The 22,094-nt window shown below is 45.4% G+C and overlaps 1 pseudogene; it reads left to right on the top strand.

Moving 5' to 3' along the window:
• Positions 1–17,730, top strand: part of LOC141022482 (uncharacterized) — a 96,618-nt pseudogene extending 78,888 nt beyond the window's left edge.
• The last annotated feature ends 4,364 nt before the right edge of the window (positions 17,731–22,094 follow it).

The following is a 22,094-nucleotide window of genomic DNA, read 5'->3' on the forward strand; positions in this document are numbered from 1 at the left end:
AATTTGTGATCCAGAACCTCATCGGTGAACACATAGGGGGTGCGCGGCACCCCTGTATTTGGATGTGTCATGGCGTTCTGACGGTTGTGGTGTTCGGTTTTGATTCTGCGCTGGAGCGCGCTTGCTAGATCCGTAGATGGATCTGGTCACGCCGGCTTTTTGATGCAAGTCCTCACGTGAATCGTGTGCTGACTTATGTGCGGCCTCGTTAGCCGCCCTATCGCGGCCACGAGGTGGTCGACCCGACCGGTCGGCCGTTTTATTTTTCGGCTGTGTACGCTCCAAGGCCTCATCTTCGAGTTCAGGCAACAACTTGCGCTTTGGATAGCTCTTTGTGTGGTGACTACCACCGTACTTTTCTTCAGTGTCGAGAACTTTGTTCCATCTACTGTTGAGCGTATTCTGCGCGGCCTTGAGCCTTTGCTTCTGCTTCTTCAGACTCCTCGCGGTGGCAATAAGCCTTCTATGGAGGTTCTCTTGTTCCAAGTGCCTTTCCGGGATGATGTGTGCATCGTCGTCCGGACTGTTTTCCTCTCCGGAGAGAGGTTGATGAGCTTTATCCTCGGCGTCACCGTGATCGGACAGCGGCTCTGTGCTATGTTTTCCGTCCGCTGGTTCATCCTGCTCTGTCGCTGGGTCCGTGTGGTCGTTGTTTCCTCTGGGGTCGACCGGGGTATTATTGTTTCTTGCGCTGTTATCGCTGTTTTTGCCAAGGCGGGATTTGGAGCGGCGCCTACGTCGTCGCTTTGGTTGCTTCTCGAGGGAACTATCCCTCGCTGCATCCTTCCGTTCCTCGTCATTGTTTTCTTTGGTGTATCCACCATATATATATCGTGTGATGAAGTGGCTGTCCAGCGCCCTCTGGGCGGCGGTTCCTGTTCTTCTCCTGCATCGTCGTCCATACCATCGATGTCTTCGGAGTCGAAATCGAGCATGTCGGTTAAGTCATCGACAGTGGCTATTAAGTGGGTGATGGGTGGGGAACGAATTTCTTCGTCGTCCACCTCCCATTCGAGCCGGACATAGTTCGGCCAAGGGCCTCCTAACAAGGAGAGAGACCTTAATGAATTTAGCACATCGCCAAAAGGCAAGTGCTGAAAGATATCCATGGAGGTAAACTCCATGATCAGCGCCCAATCAGATTCGATAGGCATGGACGCAGGCGGTTCGGGGCCTGTGGCCGCGGACGAATCCGAGGATCCGGTGACACAGGTCTCATAGGAGGTGAAGTCAGTATTCGGCTCTATCGCCACTGAGTGTGTGGCCTATGATGCGGTGTCCATCCACCCGTCCTCGGACGGCGCAATTGACTCCGGATCTAGGGCCGGAGTAGCCATAGGTGTGATCTCCCGAACACCGTCCGGCGGCAGAGCTAAGTCGTGCTCGTTGTGACTGTGCAGCGCGCCTGACATGGGCTCGAATCCGTCAAAGATCAAGTCTTCACGGATGTCGGAAGTGTAGTTTAAATTTCCAAACCTGACCTGACGGCAAGGGGCGTAGCCCTCGATCTGCTCCAGATGGCCAAGCGAGTTGGCCCGCAGTACGAATCCGCCGAATACGAAGATCTGTCCGGGGAGGAAAACCTCACCCTGGATCGCATCGTCGGCGATGATCGAAGGAGCCATCGAGCCTTCATCACGACGGCACAGTGGAACTCTCAATGAAAGCACCAATGTCGGTGTCAAAACCGGCGGATCTCGGGTAGGGGGTCCCGAACTGAGCGTCTAAGGCGGATGGTTACAGGAGGCGGGGGACACGATGTTTACCCAGGTTCGGGCCCTCTCGATGGAGGTAATACCCTGCTTCCTGCTTGATTGATCTTGATGATATGAGTATTAAAAAAGTGGATCTACCACGAGATCGTAGAGGCTAAACCCTAGAAGCTAGCCTATGGTATGATTGTTGTTGTCCTATGGACTAAACCCTCCGGTTTATATAGACACCGGAGGGGGCTAGGGTTACACAGAGTCGGTTACAAGGGAGGAGATCTACATATCCGTATTGCCAAGCTTTCCTTCCACGCCAATGAGAGTCCCATCCGGACACGGCACGGAGTCTTCAATCTTGTTTCTTCATAGTCCAACAGTCCGGCTAAAGTATATAGTCCGGCTGTCCGAGGACCCGCTAATACAGGACTCCCTCAGGGCATTTTGGGTTCATCGAAAATATTTTTATTTGAATCTAGTTGAATTCATTCGGTGCTAGGGTTTGAACATCCCCAACTCAAATTTTATAAATTTAAACATGATGCATGGATGCTCACAGATGAAACTAATTACAAGAAATTCTAGGGTTGTTATAACTCACCCCCACTAAACAAAAATCTTGTCCCGAGATTCCAGGCGTGAGGTATGGGGAAAGGGGGTAACAAAACTATCACAATCTTCTTGATCCAACTGCCTTTCCTGAAGATGTTGATCCATTGCATCACCTTGATCTCGACGTCTTGATTTGAGAACTACATCCAACATAACAACGATTAGAAAAGGAGAATTCTAAAAGGATCGATCTTCTTGAGGTTTGAGCAACTCAGGATCAACCCATGAGGTGAGACATAGGAATGTCTCTTGAGCTGAGACACAAAGCATACATCCAAAGGGATGGAGTGAAACAGATGACAAAGGTTCACTAGGGAGGCAACAATTCCACACTTACGAAGGTGGTGAACGGTTGTCAACGTAGCGAGGAGTTGAGTTGCCATGATACCATAACGAGACACCTTGGAAGAGGTGACGCGTAGAATTATTCCCTTAAGCGGCAAAAAGAAATACTTTTGATATAAGGATCATTGAAACTCTTCATACCAGGCTAAGGCAGTCACAATCGATCTTTTGAAGGAGTTTGAAAGAATGACATACTCGGACTAGAATGGATGATGTGGACTACCTTGTTGAAGACAACGCAATGGATGGTTTTTTCATATCAAAGGAAATGGATGGAACCCATCGTAGGACCACTTCTGAAGATGATTCTAAACAGCAATTGCTGAGAAGGGCAGCCCATGGAAAATTTGCACAATGGCGGTGCCAGCTGGGAACAAAATGTAAATGTTGGAAATGTTCCGACCATCATATCTGCCTGAGATTCAGATCTAGTTGGTAACAGGATATTTCAAAAACATCATGTCTGAAAAGGAAGGATTGCCACACAAATCAACGAGATGATGTTGCAAGATTCTCCGGAAATGAACTCCAATAGCAAGCTCCAAAACATGAGCGGGTTCTGCTACACACATGTGAACATATTGTCCCAGACAAGCATGACCACATCGTAGTCTTATAATAAAACACTACTGAGTTCAGGTGGGGAACCATAGTCGGGGATATTGAACTCCTTGCATAAGGCATGCTCTTAAGAAGGAACTACTTCTCCTTGAACAAATCAATCAGTGGCTTGGTGTGCTAGGGAATTCATGTGGAATGAAGATGATTAGTCTATCAGACCATAGAATACTTCGCACATGCATGACTGACTTGGGATGATTCCAGAGGAAGCAAAAACAAACTTTCTCGAATTCACGGCGGCAACCTACATCAAATGCATGTGAATCAAAGGAAGTCACTTCTTTCATCCAAAAATAGGCTTCATGAACGGATGTCAGGACCCCGATTCTAGGTCACACCGATCTAGCCTGTAACACCTCATATCACTTTGCGGCCTCACGCACGGCACTCCCACGGGTGTCGCCTTACCATAGCCCGGGACCGTTTGCGCCTTTTGGCTCACGTATATGACAGTGCCGCTAGCATCCATATGACAGAGAACCCGGGCCGACATGGCTAGTCATGAACCCAAAGCGGCACTAACGTATGGGGACAGGCATACATGAATCAACATCGAACGTGTCGGTCAGCAGCGTGTGAATCCGGGCTGTAGCACTGGGCTAACAGGACTCCGGGAAACCCGGGCTGTAGCAGGCTAGGCAGGACTCCGGATGTCACCGCGTGACATTTCCCCGAAGGGACAGACACAGGAACGAAATGAAACACATGCCGGCCAGTCAAGTGTCCGGAGCAGTAGTGCTGGGCTAGCAGGACTCCGGTGAACCGGGCTGTAGCGGACTACTATGGCTCATGGAAGCACTAGACTACATTTCCCAATAAGTGAGGCTGCCAAGGATAAACAACTAGATTGTCGGATCCCACACATACCAAGCATTTCAATCATACACACAATATGCTCGATATGTGTAAATACAACATGGCATCACAACAAAACTCTACAACTCCAAGTACTTTATTTAAAAGGCTCCGGAGAGCCATACATAACATGTTCATACAGATAGGGGTCACATGACCCGACACTCAATACCTAGTTCAATCTCGTTACCGGCAAGTCTCTTTACTCGTTCCGTAATACATCATCTCGCAACTAACTCATTAGTCACAATGCTTGCAAGGCTTATAGTGATGTGCATTACCGAGAGGGCCCAGAGATACCTCTCTGACAATCGGAGTGACAGATGCTAATCTCGAAATACGCCAACCAAACAAGTACCTTCGGAGACACCTGTAGAGCACCTTTATAATCACCCAGTTATGTTGTGACGTTTGGTAGCACACAAAGTGTTCCTCCGGTAAATGGGAGTTGCATAATCTCATAGTTATAGGAACATGTATAAGTTATGAAGAAAGCAATAGCAACATACTAAACGATCAAGTGTTAAGCTAACGGAATGAGTCAAGTTAATCACATCATTCTCCTAATGATGTGACCCCGCTAATCAAATGAAAACTCATGTCTATGGCTAGGAAACATAACCATCTTTGATCAACGAGCTAGTCAAGTAGAGGCATACTAGGGACACTCTGTTTGTCTATGTACTCACACATGTATTGTGTTTCCGGTTAATACAATTCCAGCATGAATAATAAACATTTATCATGAAATAAGGAAATAAATAATAACTTTATTATTGCCTCTAGGGCATATTTCCTTCAGTCTCCCACTTGCACTAGAGTCAATAATCTAGATCACATCTCTATGTGATTAACACCCAAAGAGTACTAAGGTGTGATCATGTTTTTCTTGTGAGAGAAGTTTAGTCAACGGGTCTGCCATATTCAGATCCGTATGTATTTTGCAAATTTCTATGTCTACAATGCTCTGCACAGAGCTACATTAGCTAATTGCTCACACTTTCAATATGTATCCAGATTAAGACATAGAGTCATCTGGGTCAGTGCCAAAACTTGTATCGACGTAACCCTTTACGAGGAACCTTTTGTCACCTCCATAATCGAGAAACATATCCTTATTCCACTAAGGATAATTTTGACCGCTGTTCAGTGATCTACTCCTTGATCACTATTGTACTCCCTTGCCAAACTCAATGTAGGGTATACAATAGATCTGGTACACAGCATAGCATATTTTATAGAACCTATAACTGAGGCATAGGAAATGACTTTTCATTCTCTTTCTATTTTCTGCCGTGGTCGTGTTTTGAGTCTTCACTCAACTTCACACCTTAAAACACAGGCAAGAACTCCTTCTTTGACTATTCCATTTTGAACTACTTCAAAATCTTTTGTCAAGGTATGTACTCATTGAAATATCTTATCAAGCGTCTTGATCTATCTCTATAGATCTTGATGCTCAATATGTAAGCAGCTTCACCGAGGTCTTTCTTTGAAAAACTCCTTTCAAATACTCCTTTATGCTTTCTAGAAAATTCTACATTATTTTCGACCAACAATATGTCATTCACATATACTTATCAGAAATGATGTAGTGCTCCCACTCACGTTCTTGTAAATACAGGCTTCACCGCAAGTCTGTATAAAACTATATGCTTTGATCAAAGCGTATATTCCAACTCCGAGATGCTTGCACTAGTCCATAGATGGATCGCTGGAGCTTGCACACTTTGTTAGCATCCTTTGGATCGATAAAACCTTCAGGTTGCATCATATACAACTCTTCTTCCAGAAATTGATTCAGGAATGCAGTCTTTACATCCATTTGCCAAATTTCATAATCATAAAATGCGACAATTGCTAACATTACTCGGACGGACTTAAGCATCGCTACGGGTGAGAAAGTCTCATCGTAGTCAACTCCTTGAACTATGTAGATAGTAAAACTACTATCAGCGTCTGTCTTCCTCTTGAAGATCCATTCATTTTCTATGGCTTGCCGATCATCGGGCAAGTCAACCAAAGTCCACACTTTGTTCTCATACATGGATCCCATCTCAGATTTCATGGCCTCAAGCCATTTCGTGGAATCTGGGCTCATCATCGCTTCCTCATAGTTCGTAGGTTTGTCATGGCCAAGTAACATGACATCCAGAACAGGATTACCGTACCACTCTGGTGCAGATCTTACTCTGGTTGACCTATGAGGTTCGGTAGTAACTTGATCTGAAGTTACATGATCATCATCATTAGCTTCCTCACTAATTGGTGTAGGAGTCACAGGAACAGATTTCTGTGATGAACTACTTTCCAATAAGGGAGCAGGTACAGTTACCTCATCAAGTTCTACTTTCCTCCCACTCACTTCTTTCGAGAGAAACTCCTTCTCTAGAAAGGATCCATTCTTAGCAACGAATTTGCCTTCGGATCTGTGATAGAAGATATACCCAATAGTCTCCTTGGGTATCCTATGAAGACGCATTTCTCCGATTTGGGTTCAAGCTTATCATGTTGAAACTTTTTCACATAAGCATCGCAACCCCAAACTTTAAGAAACGGCAACTTTGGTTTCTTGCCAAACCACAGTTCATAAGGTGTCATCTCAACGGATTTAGATGGTGCCCTTTTTAACGTGAATGCAGTTGTCTCTAATGCATAACCCCAAATCGATAGTGGTAGATTGGTAAGAAACAGCATAGATCGCACCATATCTAATAAAGTACGGTTATGACGTCCGGACACACCATTACGCTGTGGTGTTCAAGGTGGCGTGAGTTGCGAAACGATTCCGCATTGTTTCAAATGAAGACCAAACTCGTAACTCAAATAGTCTCCTCCACGATCAGATCGTAGAAACTTTATTTTCTTGTTACGATGATTTTCCACTTCACTCTGAAATTATATGAACTTTTCAAATGTTTCAGACTTTATGTTTCATCAAGTAGATATACGCATATCGGCTCAAATCATCTGTGAAGGTCAGAGAATAACGATACCTGCCGCGAGCCTCAATATTCATCGGACCACATACATCAGTATGTATGATTTCCAACAAATCTGTTGCTCGCTCTATTGTTCCGGAGAACGGCGTTTTAGTCATCTTGCCCAAGAGGCATGGTTCGCAAGCATCAAGTGATTCGTAATCAAGTGATTCCAAAAGCCCATCAGCATGGAGTTTCTTCATGCCCTTTACACCAATATGACCTAAATGGCAGTGCCACAAATAAGTTGCACTATCATTATTAACTTTGCATCTTTTGGCTTCAATATTATTAATATGTGTATCACTACGATTGAGATCCAACGAACCATTTTCATTGGGTGTGTAACCATATAAGGTTTTATTCATGTAAACAGAACAACAATTATTCTCTAACTTAAATGAATAACCGTATTGCAATAAACATGATCAAATCATATTCATGCTCAACGCAAACACCAAATAACACTTATTTAGGTTCAACACTAATCCCGAAAGGATAGGGAGTGTGCGATGATGATCATATCAATCTTGGAACCACTTCCAATACACATCGTCACTTCAGCCTTAACTAGTTTCTGTTCATTATGCAACTCTCGTTTCGAGTTACTACTCTTTAGCAACTGAACCAGTATCAAGTAGCGAGGGGTTACTATAAACACTAGTAAAGTACACATCAATAACATGTATATCAAATATACTTTTGTTCACTTTGCCATCCTTCTTATCCGCCAATTATTTGGGGTAGTTCCGCTTCCAGTGACCAGTCCTTTTTCCAGTAGAAGCACTCAGTATCAGGCTTAGGTCCAAACTTGGGCTTCTTCACTTGAGCAGCAACTTGCTTGCCGTTCTTCTTAAAGTTCCCCTTCTTTCCCTTTGCCCTTTTCTTGAAACTAGTGATCTCGTTAACCATCAACACTTGATGCTCTTTTCTTGATTTCTACCTTCGCCGATCTGAGCATCGCGAGAAGCTCGGGAATTACTTTCGTCATCCCTTGCATATTATAGTTCATCACGAAGTTCTATTAACTTGGTGATAGTGACTAGAGAACTTTGTCAATTACTATCTTATCTGGAAGATTAACTCCCACTTGATTCAAGTAATTGTAGTACTCAGACAATCTGAGCACATGCTCACTGGTTGAGCTATTCTCCTCCATCTTATTGGCAAAGTACTGTCCGAGGTCTCATACCTCTCAACATGGGCACGAGTATGAAATACCAATTTCAACTCTTGGAACATCTTATATGCTCCGTGGCGTTCAAAACATTTTTGATGTCCCGGTTCTAAGCCGTAAAGCATGGTGCACTAAACTATCAAGTAGTCATCATACCGAGCTTTTGTCAAAATGTTGATAACGTCTGCATCTGCTCCTACAATAGTTCTGTCACCTAGCGATGCATCAGGTACATAATACTTCTGTGCAGCAATTAGGTTAATCCTCATATCACGGACCAAGTCCGCATCATTGCTACTAACATCTTTCAACTTAGTTTTCTCTACGAACATATCAAAATAAAACAGGGGAGCTAAACGCGAGCTATTGATCTACAACATAGATATGCTAATACTACCAGGACTAAGTTCATGATAAATTTAAGTTCAATTAATCATATTACTTAAGAACTCCCACTTAGATAGACATCTCTCTAATCATCTAAGTGATCACGTGATCCAAATCAACTAAACCATGTCCGATCATCACGTGAGATGGAGTAGTTTCAATGGTGAACATCACTATGTTGATCATATCTACTATATGATTCACGCTCGACCTTTTGGTCTCAGTGTTCCGAGGCCATATCTGCATATGCTGGGCTCGTCAAGTTTAACCTGAGTATTCCGCGTGTGCAAAACTGGCTTGCACCCGTTGTAGATGAACGTAGAGCTTATCACACCCGATCATCACGTGGTGTCTTGGCACGACGAACTTTGGCAACGGTGCATACTCAGGGAGAAATCTTTTATCTTGAAATTTACTGAGAGATCATCTTATAATGCTACCGTCTATCAAAGCAAAATATGATGCATAAAGGATAAACATCACATGCAATCAATATAAGTGATATGATATGGTGTAACGCCCCGAGACCAATGCTCCAAACGCCTTCCAAATATTTCGTGTTCGCCGTGTGTATTTATTTGTTTGTTGCATTCATCATCACATCATACGCATTGCATCCACATGTTTTCTTAAACTCGTGGTCCGTTCGTAGTTCCCGCTTCTCCCTGTTGCCTTCGTTGTCCCTTCGAGACCAACCGTTCTTTTGTTGTCCGACCGTCTGAGCCTCTCTGCACAATGCACAAAACCCCTTCTCGCGCGCGACCGAAACCTGTCCCGAACCCAACCCGCTCAGTCATCACCATTGCATTCAGATCATCTCCTAACATCTATAAAACATCACCGTTTTCTTTGTTGGACTCTCCCTACCTATTTATTCTCGATCGTCCGATTGCGATCGGATGGACCAAATTAGCCCCTAACCAAAAACCCATGTGCTATTTATAACAGTCCAAACCCTAGACTAGCCGTCCCATCAATTCTTTCCTCCCCGCCGCCAAAAAAACCTCCACCTTGTCTCCTCTTCGTTTTCCCCTCGGGATCGCCAGTGACCCAGATCACCACGCCGCCTTCATGAGCCGTCCCCTCGATCCACCCATCCACCTCAAGCACTCGTAGGTGCCTTCATCCGTGCGCCACCGGAGCCCCGAGCTGTCGCCCCGTCGTCCTTCGTCCTCGCAACTGCCTTCATCCACAATCACAGGAGCTCCTCCCGAGCGGGAGCGCTCGCGCCCAAGTCCCCAGCTGGCCCAAGCTCTCCTCCAACCAGAACCCCAGCGCCAGCAGCAGCCATCTCCCTTGCGAGCCCCTGCTTCCTCGCGCTCCGTCGCCGTCCCGCTCGTCCAAGCGTCCGCTGTGCGCCGCTATGGATGCCGCCATCCGAGCTGCTCAAGCCGATGCCGTCCAGGGTCCCGACGACCTCGCCGTCTTGGCCTCCTCTGCCGCGCCGGCGAGCGCGACGCCGGAGCACCACAGGTCGCCGTGTCAACTCCTCCCATCCTTCTCCTGCTCGCCTCCCCTCTCTCTCTCATCCCTCTCGTTCTCTCTCTGACTAGGAGCACCAACTGCCGCCACCATCGCCGGAGATGGGCTCCCGACGCCCAGGTCCACTTGGATCCGGCTGCATCCGCGCCATCCCGGTCGCCAAGTCCCGCGCCGTTGTCGTCTTCACGAACTGCACCGAGAGCAGTCCAGCCCTGCTTCCCCTGCGCACGCTCCCTCCTGTGTGTTCAGATCGAGCAGCAGCAGCTCGTCGGTGCGTTTACCGCGTCCCTCCACCTCCTCGTTTGATCCAGCCAGGAGCAGCCCAGGGACCGGCCTCTTCCAGCCTTTGCATCGAACGGTCCAAGGCCCACTGGGTGAGCAGCCCCCCAAGCCCCCCTGTGCTCTGTTGGCCCAGCAAGTTTATGCCCGAGGCACGTGTTTTTCCTCTATTGCGTTTTAGCTATTATCTTGGATTTACTATTTTACAGAAAAGTCCCTCTAGATCATGCATTTAATAACTCACAAACCGTGCATCACATGTAAATAAATTATATATGTAAAACGCTTAGAATTTTGTGTAGATTAATAATTTGCAACTCTCATCCATGTTTAAAATGTTTAAACTTGCTGTTTGTTTAATTTTGCATAAATAGCATGTTAAAATGATTTATTCCATAACTAAATAACCGTAGCTCCATTTTAAATAAACTTTATATGTAAATGGGGTAGAAAAATGCCTAGTTTAACATGGTGCACTTTATTTTGCTGTTTAACAAAATTAAAATTGTGTTTATGGCAGAACAGTACCAAATCTAAAATATGCACATGGGGATTTTCCGGAATTGTTGTTTGTTGTTCCGGCCTCATTTAAACTTGCCTAGCTAGGTAGTTTTCATATGCTTCACCCTTGCCATGTTTAGTAACATTTAATATTGTTGGGTACATAAACAAGAGCGAACTAAATAACTTGAATGTGGTGTTTCGTCAATATGCAACTCGTTGCATATTGAGCTCCACTTAATTTGTAATATTGTTTGTTGCATTTTGCCATGCCATGCCTCATTAAAACGGACATGCATCATACTTGATTGTGCATCATGCCATGTTTATGTGATGATTGTTTACTATGTTGTTTGTTCCTTTCCGGGTTGCTTCTCTCGTTAGCTTCGGTTTTGTTCCGGAGTTGTGAGGATTCGTTCGACTACATCCGTTTGTCTTCTTCATGGACTCGTTCTTCTTCCTAGCGGGATTTCAGGCAAGATGACCATACCCTCGAAATCACTTCTATCTTTGCTTGCTAGTTGTTCGCTCTGTTGCTATGCTGCGCTACCTACCACTTGCTATATCATGCCTCCCATGTTGCCATGTCAAGCCTCTAACCATCCTTTCCTAGCAAACCGTTGTTTGGCTAAGTTACCGCTTTTACTCAGCCCTTCTTATAGCGTTGCTAGTTGCAGGTGAAGTTGAATTTTCTTCCATGTTGGAACATGGATATGTTGGGATATCACAATATCTGTTATTTAATTAATGCATCTATATATTTGGTAAAGGGTGGAAGGCTCGGCCTTATGCCTGGTGTTTTGTTCCACTCTTGCCGCCCTAGTTTCCGTCATACCGGTGTTATGTTCCTTCATTTTGCATTCCATACGCGGTTGGGTGATTTACGGGACCCCCTTGACAGTTCACTTTGAATAAAACTCCTCCAGCAAGGCCCACCCTTGGTTTTACCATTTGCTACCACCTATCCCCTTTTCCCTTGGGTTCTGCAGACTCAAGGGTCATCTTTATTTTAGACCCCCCCGGGCCAGTGCTCCATCGAGTGTTTGTCCGAACCGAGCAGCCTATGGGGCCACCTCGGGGAAACTCGAGGCCTGGTTTTACTCGTAGCTTGACTTATCCGGTGTGCCCTGAGAACGAGATATGTGCAGCTCCTATCGGGATTTGTCGGCACATCGGGCGGCTTTGCTGGTCTTGTTTTACCATTGTCGAAATATCTTGTAAACCGGGATTCCGAGACTGATCGGGTCTTCCCGGGAGAAGGTTTATCCTTCATTGACCGTGAGAGCTTATAATGGGCTAAGTTGGGACACCCCTGCAGGGTATAAACTTTTGAGAGCCGTGCCCGCGGTTATGTGGCAGATGGGAATTTGTTAATATCCGGTTGTAGAGAACTTGACATTCGACTTAATTAAAATGCATCAACCGTGTGTGTAGCCATGATGGTCTCTTTTCGGCGGAGTCCGGGAAGTGAACACGGCTTTTGAGTTATGTTTGACGTAAGTAGGAGTTCAGGATCACTTCTTGATCATTGCTAGCTTCATGACCGTTCTGTTGCTTCTCTTCTCACTCTTATTTGCGTATATTAGCCACCATATATGCTTAGTGCTTGCTACAACTCCACCTCACTACCTTGTCCAACCCATAAGCTTAAATAGTCTTGATCTCGCGGGTGTGAGATTGCTGAGTCCTCGTGACTCACAGATTCTTCCAAATAGTTGCAGGTGCCGATGATACCAGTGCATGTGACGCAACTGAGCTCAAGTGGGAGTTCGACGAGGACCTTGGTCGTTACTATGTTTTCGTTTCCTGATGATCAGTAGTGGAGCCTAGTTGGGACGATCGGGGATCTAGCATTTGGGGTTGTCTTCTTTTCTTTTGGTTCCGTAGTCGGACCTATGTGTGTTTTCTGAATGATGTATGAATTTATTTATGTATTGTGTGAAGTGGCGATTGTAAGCCAACTCTTTATCCCATTCTTGTTCATTACATGGGATTGTGTGAAGATGACCCTTCTTGCGACAGTACCTACAATGCGGTTATGCCTCTAAGTCATGCCTCGACACGTGGGAGATATAGCCGCATCATGGGTGTTACAAGTTGGTAATCAGAGCCATCCCCGACTTAGGAGCCCCCTGCTTGATCGAATCGTTGGCATTGTTGAGTCTAGAACAAAAATGTTTTGAGTCTTAGGATTATATATATCGGAGAGTAGGATTCTTTTTACTCCTCAGTCCCTTCGTCGCTCTGGTGAGGTCTCCTGACGTAGAAGTTTTGACTCTTCTCTCCTCAAATTTCACTAAAAAAAATTTAGGATCACGTGGGTATCTTGGAATCGTTCCGATGGTTTTGTGACGAGAACATTGTTCTTGGTGCCTCCTGACATTTAGGGGTTGTGGCAGTGTCCCGGGGAGTTGAGCTCCGAGGTGTTGTCGTCACAATTTTATCGTTGCAGTTCTGGAATACCTGAGTTTCACCGACATCGAAAATCTCTTTTATGCAGTTGTTGGTGAGATCACCTCGACGCCACCCAGTACTGGGGCGGGAGTTCGGGAGTATTGCCATAACTCGTATAACGGATGCTTTTCGAAGGTTGAGGTAAATGATTTCCGAAGGTTTCTTGGTTCTGCGTTGAAGGATGGATATAGCTGGATCTAGGTAATGTTAGTTTGGGTGATATATTTTGTGTCCCTTGTATCCCCAACACCAGATTGCGTAACCAGAAAGTTTCGGGAGTTTATAAGTGGGAATTCAAGTATCTCGTAGGATATCTTTCCAACAGACACATGATACGATATGGGATCTATCATATGTTTGTTTCCGGCTTAATTCCGCAAGCCAATCCTTTGTTTTGTTTTGTTTTGTGGTATTCGAGTTGCTTCAATGCCAAGTGTTGATTCCATACCTTATTATAAGCGGTGTTCTCATATTCTAGTGTGGATACTAATCCTTCTTGATCATCGAGATTGTCATCCCAATTCATTCCAACCGGCGTGTTTCTCTTCAAGTGCATCCAGTCATTCCAACATTCGCAAGATCAGTTCTAAGCTTTTTCTCAACGGTGTTCATTTCATCCGACCCAAGTTGCCTTTGTTTTCCCACCCTCCCACCCTTTTCTTCAAGGACTCATATTTCTTAATCAAGTATCCTTTTTATTAATGTGAAGTCTCTTCATTCTTTTCCTCCTTGTTCTTATCCGGTGATTCTCAGGAAGATGCTCAGGAAGCTTCAAGTTTATCATTCTTCATTCTCGTATTCTTCTCCGGTGGATCCAATTCAAGCTTACAGTGTTGATCATATTCCTTTCCTCGTTTCAAATGTTTTCTCATGCCAGTGCACCTCTTAATCATCCATTTTTCGCCATTCATTTGTATCCGGAGCGCTAAAGATATCTCAGAAAATTCAAGCTTCCATTCTTAATCCATTTAAACTATTTCGAGGTTGTTATCTCATTCAAGCCATTTAATTCAACCGGTGCAATCTCCTTTCCAAGTAATCATTTCAACGGTGTTTCTTTTGAGTGGGCCCTAACCCACAGGTCTTTTCCCAGGATCTTACCTGACGCTTCTAATTTTTCGGAGCTATTCTCAAATTCATTGCAAAGTTTGACGTAAGAATGAATTATCATCAGTCAAATGTCTTTCTCCAAGTTCTTTCAAATTCTTTTCATCGTTGGTTCAACCTCTCTAATTTGCATTCCGGAGTGCCTCAACAATTCATGGTGGTGTTTCTCATCATCATTCTCAACATTTGTAGACCGAAGAAGAATTTCTCCTAAATCTTGGACCGTTCTCTTGAAGATTCATGGTTCTAACTTGTTGCCATCCTCTCAAATTGTTTCCAATCGCGCAATTCTTTTCTTACCCATCCGGAGCATTTCAGAGTTGTTTTCATTTCTTGATCATCCAAAGGCCATCATTTCAGAAGATTTCTTTGTTCTAAGTTTTCAGCTTCGTTCTCCAATTATTCTAAATTGATGTCTCTTCGTTCATCTCCATATTCTTACCGGCGCATCGTTCAAGTATCCTCGAGTCAGCCCATGATCTCTTCGTTCTCTTGTATCTAAATTTTGTCAAGTATCTTTATTCGTTTTCTAATTCTTCCCGGTGTTTCTATATCTTTTCTTCGTTCATTTTCAATTCTTACGGTGGTTCGTTCAAGATTTCTCTTCCATTGTTATCATATCAATTTATTCGTTGTTTCAATCCTACCGGTGGTTTGTTAAAGCTTTTCCCAAGTTTGCGCTATGTCTATCCTTAATCCCTCAAGAAGAATAAGTGGTATGCCAAATCCGTTGCTTGTCATCAATTTAAATTGGTGAAGGATATACATAACATAATTCTTATTCTTGTTTCATCCAAGTGATTAATTTCTTCTTTCCGGAGTTGTTCATCATATCACATTCTCGGTTCGAGTTGCTTCATTTTTCTTTCCGGAGTTCCAAGTTTTCTCGGTTATATCATTTCAAAGATCCACCCAAATCATTGCAAGGCTTCACCTTGTGTTGTCAACTTCTCTTTCTTTTTATCATCCTTTTATTACCGGAGTTCTTCATGGAGGCTCTACATGGTGCTTCGTCAGGGATTCTTTTCATTCTTCAATTGTTCTTCAAGATTTCTCTCGGAGTTAAGATCCGCCAAGCTATACTCTAAAATAAACATGGTGTTCAACACATGTTTTGTTTTTGTCGAGTCCAAGCATTCTTCATCTTGCATTCCAAAGCGCAATTATTTCTACCTTATCGTTTGAGATGGTGATATGTCATTCTTGACAATTACTTTCCATGTTCCATGTTTCACATGTTGTCAAAAATGAGAAATTTTAAATCCATTAATCTCTTCGTTTGAGTTATCTTGTGTCATATTCCGCTTAAAGCATTTCCTAAGGAATGTTACTATTGTGGTGCTTATCAATGATCCAAGTTATCTCTTTATCATCTTGGTGGAAGAAGTTTTTCATCTCGCTGGTGTTATCAATTATATTATTTGTTTTCGTTAGTGGCAGGATTTAACCTCATAATTTTGAGAAGTTTTCCTTAAGCCCTCAACAAGCTTGTTCTTTTCGTTGTTGACTTTCCAACAACTCCGTTATAACCTTCTTGGAAGGATGCTTTCCAAGCTCATTGGTGGCAGAAGTTGTCATTTTCTTCTCCATTCTTTATTCCAAGGATCTATATCCTATTCTTTTTCCGGAGGCATTGTGATGTAGCTCTCTTCACTCATCATCTCGATTTGTGAGGATCGTGTTCTTTTCATGCTAACCATTTAACCGGAGTGTTGTGTCATCTCCTCAATTTATTTTCATCTTATCAAGTTTTCCTTCTCGTTTTCAATAGTTCCAGAGGCAGAGTGTTGTTGATTTCATCAAGTATCATCCCATCTTCTCAAGTTCATGTTAATTCCTTCCATTTTCTACCGGAGTGCTGTCCAAATTATGTCATTCTTGTTCCTTGTTTCTCTTTTCTACCGGTGTGCTTTCATATTAATTTTGATCCGTTAAGCTCTTATTTCACGTCTTTCAACCTACAAAGGTTCTCGCAATGTTCCTTGTTCCTCTTTGATAACAGAGTGTTTTCAGTCTCGTTCATCTCCCTTGTATTCTCTCTTTTCGTTCGTTCAATCTCTCAAGGTTCATGGTTTCACTCGTTTGTCAAAGAAGCAACTTAGCTTTACCTCTTCTCTCCCTCGTCCGCTTTTCTCCGGTGCCGTCCTTAGATCTCGGGACGAGATCCTCTTGTAGTGGTGGAGTGTTGTAACGCCCCGAGACAGATGCTCCAGACGCCTTCCATATATTTCGTGTTCGCCGTGTGTATTTATTTGTTTGTTGCATTCATCATCACATCATACGCATTGCATCCGCATGCTTTCTTAAACTCGTGGTCCGTTCATAGTTCCCGCTTCTCCCTGTTGCCTTCGTTGTCCCTTCGAGACCAACCGTTTTTTTGTAGTCCGACCGTCTGAGCCTCTCTGCACAATGCACAAAACCCCTTCTCGCGCGCGTCCGAAACCTGTCCCGAACCCGACCCGCTCAGTCATCACCATTGCATTCAGATCATCTCCTAACATCAATAAAACATCACCGTTTTCTTTGTTGGACTCTCCCTACCTATTTATTCTTGATCGTCCGATTGCGATCGGATGGACCAAATTAGCCCCTAACCAAAATCCCATGTGCTATTTATAACAGTCCAAACCCTAGACTAGCCGTCTCATCAATTATTTCCTCCCCGCCGCCACAAAAACCTCCACCTTGTCTTCTCTTTGTTTTCCCCTCGGGATCGCCAGCGACCCAGATCACCACGCCGCCTTCATGAGCCGTCCCCTCTATCCACCCATCCACCTCAAGCACCCGTAGGTGCCTTCGTCCGTGCGCCACCGGAGGCCCGAGCTGTCGCCCCATCGTCCTTCGTCCTCGCAACCGCCTTCGTCCACAATCACAGGAGCTCCTCCCGAGCAAGAGCGCTCGCGCCCGTGTCCCGAGCTGGCCCAAGCTCTCCTCCAACCAGAACCCCAGCGCCAGCAGCAGCCATCTCCCTTGCGAGCCCCTGCTTCCTCGCGCTCCACCGCCGTCCCGCTCGTCCAACCGTCCGCTGTTCGCCGCTATGGATGCCGCCATCCGAGCTGCTCAAGCCGACGCCGTCCAGGGTCCCGACGACCTCGCCGTCCTGGCCTCCTCCGCCGCGCCGGCGAGCGCGACGCCGGAGCACCACAGGTCGCCGTGTCTCCTCCTCCTATCCTTCTCCTACTCGCCTCCCCTCTGCCTCTCATCCCTCTCGTTCTCCCTCTGACTAGGAGCACCAACTTCCGCCACCATCGCCGGAGATGGGCTCCCGACGCCCAAGTCCGCTCGGATCCGGCTGCATCCGCGCCATCCCGGTCGCCAAGTCCCGCGCCGTTGTCGTCTTCACGAACTGTACCGAGCGCAGTCGAGCCCAGCTTCCCCTGTGCGCGCTCCCTCCTGTGTGTTCAGATCGAGCAGCAGCAGGTCGTCGGTGCGTTGACCCCGTCTCCTCCACCTCCTCGTTCGATCCAGCCAGGAGCAGCCCAGGGACCGGCCTCTTCCAGCCTTTGCATCGAACAGGCCAAGGCCCACTGGGTGAGCAGCCCCCCCAGCCCCCCTGTGCTCTGTTGGCCCAGCAAGTTTATGCACGATGCGTGTGTTTTTCCTCTGTTGCGTTTTAGCTATTATCTGGAATTTATTGTTTTACAGAAAAGTCCCTCTAGATCATGCATTTAATAACTCACAAACCGTGCATCACATGTAAATAATTTATATGTGTAAAATGCTTAGATTTTTGTGTAGATTAATAATTTGCAACTCTCATCCATGTTTAAAATGTTTAAACTTGCTGTTTGTTTAATTTTGCATAAATAGCATGTTAAAATGATTTATTCCATAACTAAATATCCGTAGCTCAATTTTAAATAAACTTTATATGTAAATGGGGTAGAAAAATGCCTACTTTAACATGGTGCACTTTATTTTGCTGTTTAACAACATTAAAATTGTGTTTATGGCAGAACAGTACCAAATCTAAAATATGCACATGGGGATTTTCCGGAATTGTTGTTTGTTGTTCCGGCCTCATTTAAACTTGCCTAGCTAGGTAGTTTTCATATGCTTCACCCTTGCCATGTTTAATAACATTTAATATTGCTGGGCACATAAACAAGAGCGAACTAAATAATTTGAATGTGGTGTTTCGTCAATATGCAACTCGTTGCATATTGAGCTCCACTTAATTTGTAGTATTGTTTGTTGCATTATGCCATGCCATGCCTCATTAAAACGGACATGCATCATACGTGATTGTGCATCATGCCATGTTTATGTGATGATTGTTTACTATGTGGTTTGTTTCTTACCGGGTTGCTTCTCTTGTTAGCTTCGGTCTCGTTCCGGAGTTGTGAGGATTCGTTCGACTACATCCGTTTGTCTTCTTCATGGACTCGTTCTTCTTCCTAGCGGGATTTCAGGCAAGATGACCATACCCTTGAAATCACTTCTATCTTTGCTTGCTAGTTGTTCGCTCTGTTGCGATGCGGCGCTACCTACCACTTGCTATATCATGCCTCCCATGTTGCCATGTCAAGCCTCTAACCATCCTTTCCTAGCAAACCGTTGTTTAGCTAAGTTACCGCTTTTACTCAGCCCTTCTTATAGCGTTGCTAGTTGCAGGTGAAGTTGAAGTTTGTTCCATGTTGGAACATGGATATCTTGGGATATCACAATATCTCTTATTTAATTAATGCATCTATATATTTGGTAAAGGGTGGAAGGCTCGGCCTTATGCCTGGTGTTTTGTTCCACTCTTGCCGCCCTAGTTTCCGTCATACCGGTGTTATGTTCCTTGATTTTGCATTCCTTACGCGGTTGGGTGATTGACGGGACCCTATTGACGGTTCGCTTTGAATAAAACTCCTCCAGCAAGGCCCACCCTTGGTTGTACCATTTGCTACCACCTATCCCCTTTTCCCTTGGGTTCTGCAGACTCAAGGGTCATCTTTATTTTAGACCCCCCCGGGCCAGTGCTCCTTCGAGTGTTGGTCCGAACCGAGCAGCCTGCGTGGCCACCTTGGGGAAACTCGAGGCCTGGTTTTACTCATAGCTTGACTTATCCGGTGTGCCTGAGAACGAGATATGTGCAGCTCCTATCGGGATTTGTCGGCACATCGGGCGGCCTTGCTGGTCTTGTTTTACCATTGTCGAAATGTCTTGTAAACCAGGATTCCGAGACTGATCGGGTCTTCCCCGGAGAAGGTTTATCCTTCGTTGACCGTGAGAGCTTATAATGGGCTAAGTTGGGACACCCCTGCAGGGTATAAACTTTCAAGAGCCGAGCCCGCGGTTATGTGGCAGATGGGAATTTGTTAATATCCGGTTGTAGAGAACTTGACACTCGACTTAATGAAAATGCATCAACCGTGTGTGTAGCCGTGATGGTCTCTTTTCGGCGGAGTCCGGGAAGTGAACACAACCTTTGAGTTATGTTTGACGTAAGTAGAAGTTTAGGATCACTTCTTGATCACTGCTAGCTTCACGACCGTTCCGTTGCTTCTCTTCTCGCTCTTATTTGCGTATGTTAGCCACCATATATGCTTAGTGCTTGCTGCAGCTCCACCTCACTACCTTCTCCTACCCATAAGCTTAAATAGTCTTGATCTCGCGGGTGTGAGATTGATGAGTCCTCGTGACTCACAGATTCTTCCAAATAGTTGCAGGTGCCGATGATACCAGTGCAGGTGACGCAACTGAGCTCCAGTGGGAGTTCGACGAGGACCTTGGTCGTTACTATGTTTTCATTTCCTGATGATCAGTAGTGGAGCCTAGTTGGGACGATCGGGGATCTAGCATTTGGGGTTGTCTTCTTTTCTTTTGGTTTCGTAGTCGGACCTATGTGTGTATTCCGAATGATGTATGAATTTATTTATGTATTGTGTGAAGTGGCGATTGTAAGCCAACTCTTTATCCCATTCTTGTTCATTACATGGGATTGTGTGAAGATGACCCTTCTTGCGACAATACCTACAATGCGGTTATGCCTCTAAGTCGTGCCTCGACACGTGGGAGATATAGCCGCATCGTGGGTGTTACATATGGCCATCATCATCTTGTGCTTGTGATCTCCATCTCCGAAGCACCGTCATGATCACCATCGTCACCGGCGCGACACCTTGATCTCCACTGTAGCATCGTTGTCGTCTCGCCAACTATTGCTTCTACGACTATCGCTACCGCTTACTGATAAAGTAAAGCATTACAGGGCGATTGCATTGCATACAATAAAGTGACAACCATATGGCTCCTGCCAGTTGCCGATAACTCGGTTACAAAACATGATCATCTCATACAATAAAAATATAGCATCATGCCTTGACCATATCACATCACAACGTGCTATGCAAAAACAAGTTAGACGTCCTGTACTTTGTTGTTGTAAGTCTTACATGGCTGCTACGGGCTGAGCAAGAACCGTTCTTACCTACGCGTCAAAACCACAACGATAGTTCGTCAAGTTAGTGTTGTTTTAACCTTCTCAAGGACCGGGCGTAGCCACACTCGGTTCAACTAAAGTTGGAGAAACTGACACCTGCCAGCCACCTGTGTCCAAAGCACGTCGTTAGAACCAGTCTCGCGTAAGCGTACGCGTAATGTCGGTCCGGGCCGCTTCATCCAACAATACCGCCGAACCAAAGTATGGCATGTTGGTAAGCAGTATGACTTGTATTGCCCACAACTCACTTGTGTTCTACTCGTGCATATAACATCTACGCATAAACCTGGCTCGGATGCCACAGTTGGGGAACATAGTAATTTCAAAAAAAATCCTATGCACACACAGGATCATGCTGATGCATAGCAACGAGAGGGGAGAGTGTGTCCACGTACCCTCGTAGACCAAAAGCGGAAGCGTTAGCACAACGCGGTTGATGTAGTCGTACGTCTTAACGATCCGACTGATCTGAGTACCGAACGTACGGCACCTCCTAGTTCAGCACACGTTCAGCTCGATGACGTCCCTCGAACTCTGATCCAGCCGAGCTTTGAGGGAGAGTTCCATCAGCACGACGGCGTGGTGACGGTGATGATGATGCTACCGACGCAGGGCTTCGCCTAAGCACCGCTACGATATGATCGAGGTAGAATATGGTGGAGGGAGGCACCGCACACGGCTAAGAGATCAAGAGATCAATTGTTGTTTCTAGAGGTGCCCCTTGCCCCCGTATATAAAGGAGGGAGGGAGAGGCCGGCCCTAGAGGGGGCGCCAAGTGTGGGGAGTCCTACTAGGACTCCCAAGTCCTAGTAGGATTCCCCTTTCCTTTCCAGAGTAGGAGAGAAGGAAAGAGGGGGAGAGGGAGAAGGAAAAGGGGGCTGCACCCCTTGTCCAATTTGGACCAGAGGGGGGCGCGCGCCTCCTTCCTTTTGGCCTCTCTTCACTATTCCCGAATGGCCCAATAAGGCCCAATACTTCTCCCGGTGAATTCCCGAAACTCCCCGGTACTCCGAAAATACCCGAATGACTCGGAACCTTTCCGATGTCCGATCTTTACGTCTCGACCATTGCAAGACTCCTCGTCATGTCCCCGATCTCATCCAGGACTACGAACTACCTTCGGTACATCAAAACACATAAACTCATAATACAAATCG

This window comes from Aegilops tauschii, chromosome 5 (genome assembly GCF_002575655.3).
Source record: "Aegilops tauschii subsp. strangulata cultivar AL8/78 chromosome 5, Aet v6.0, whole genome shotgun sequence".
Taxonomy (NCBI): domain Eukaryota; kingdom Viridiplantae; phylum Streptophyta; class Magnoliopsida; order Poales; family Poaceae; genus Aegilops; species Aegilops tauschii.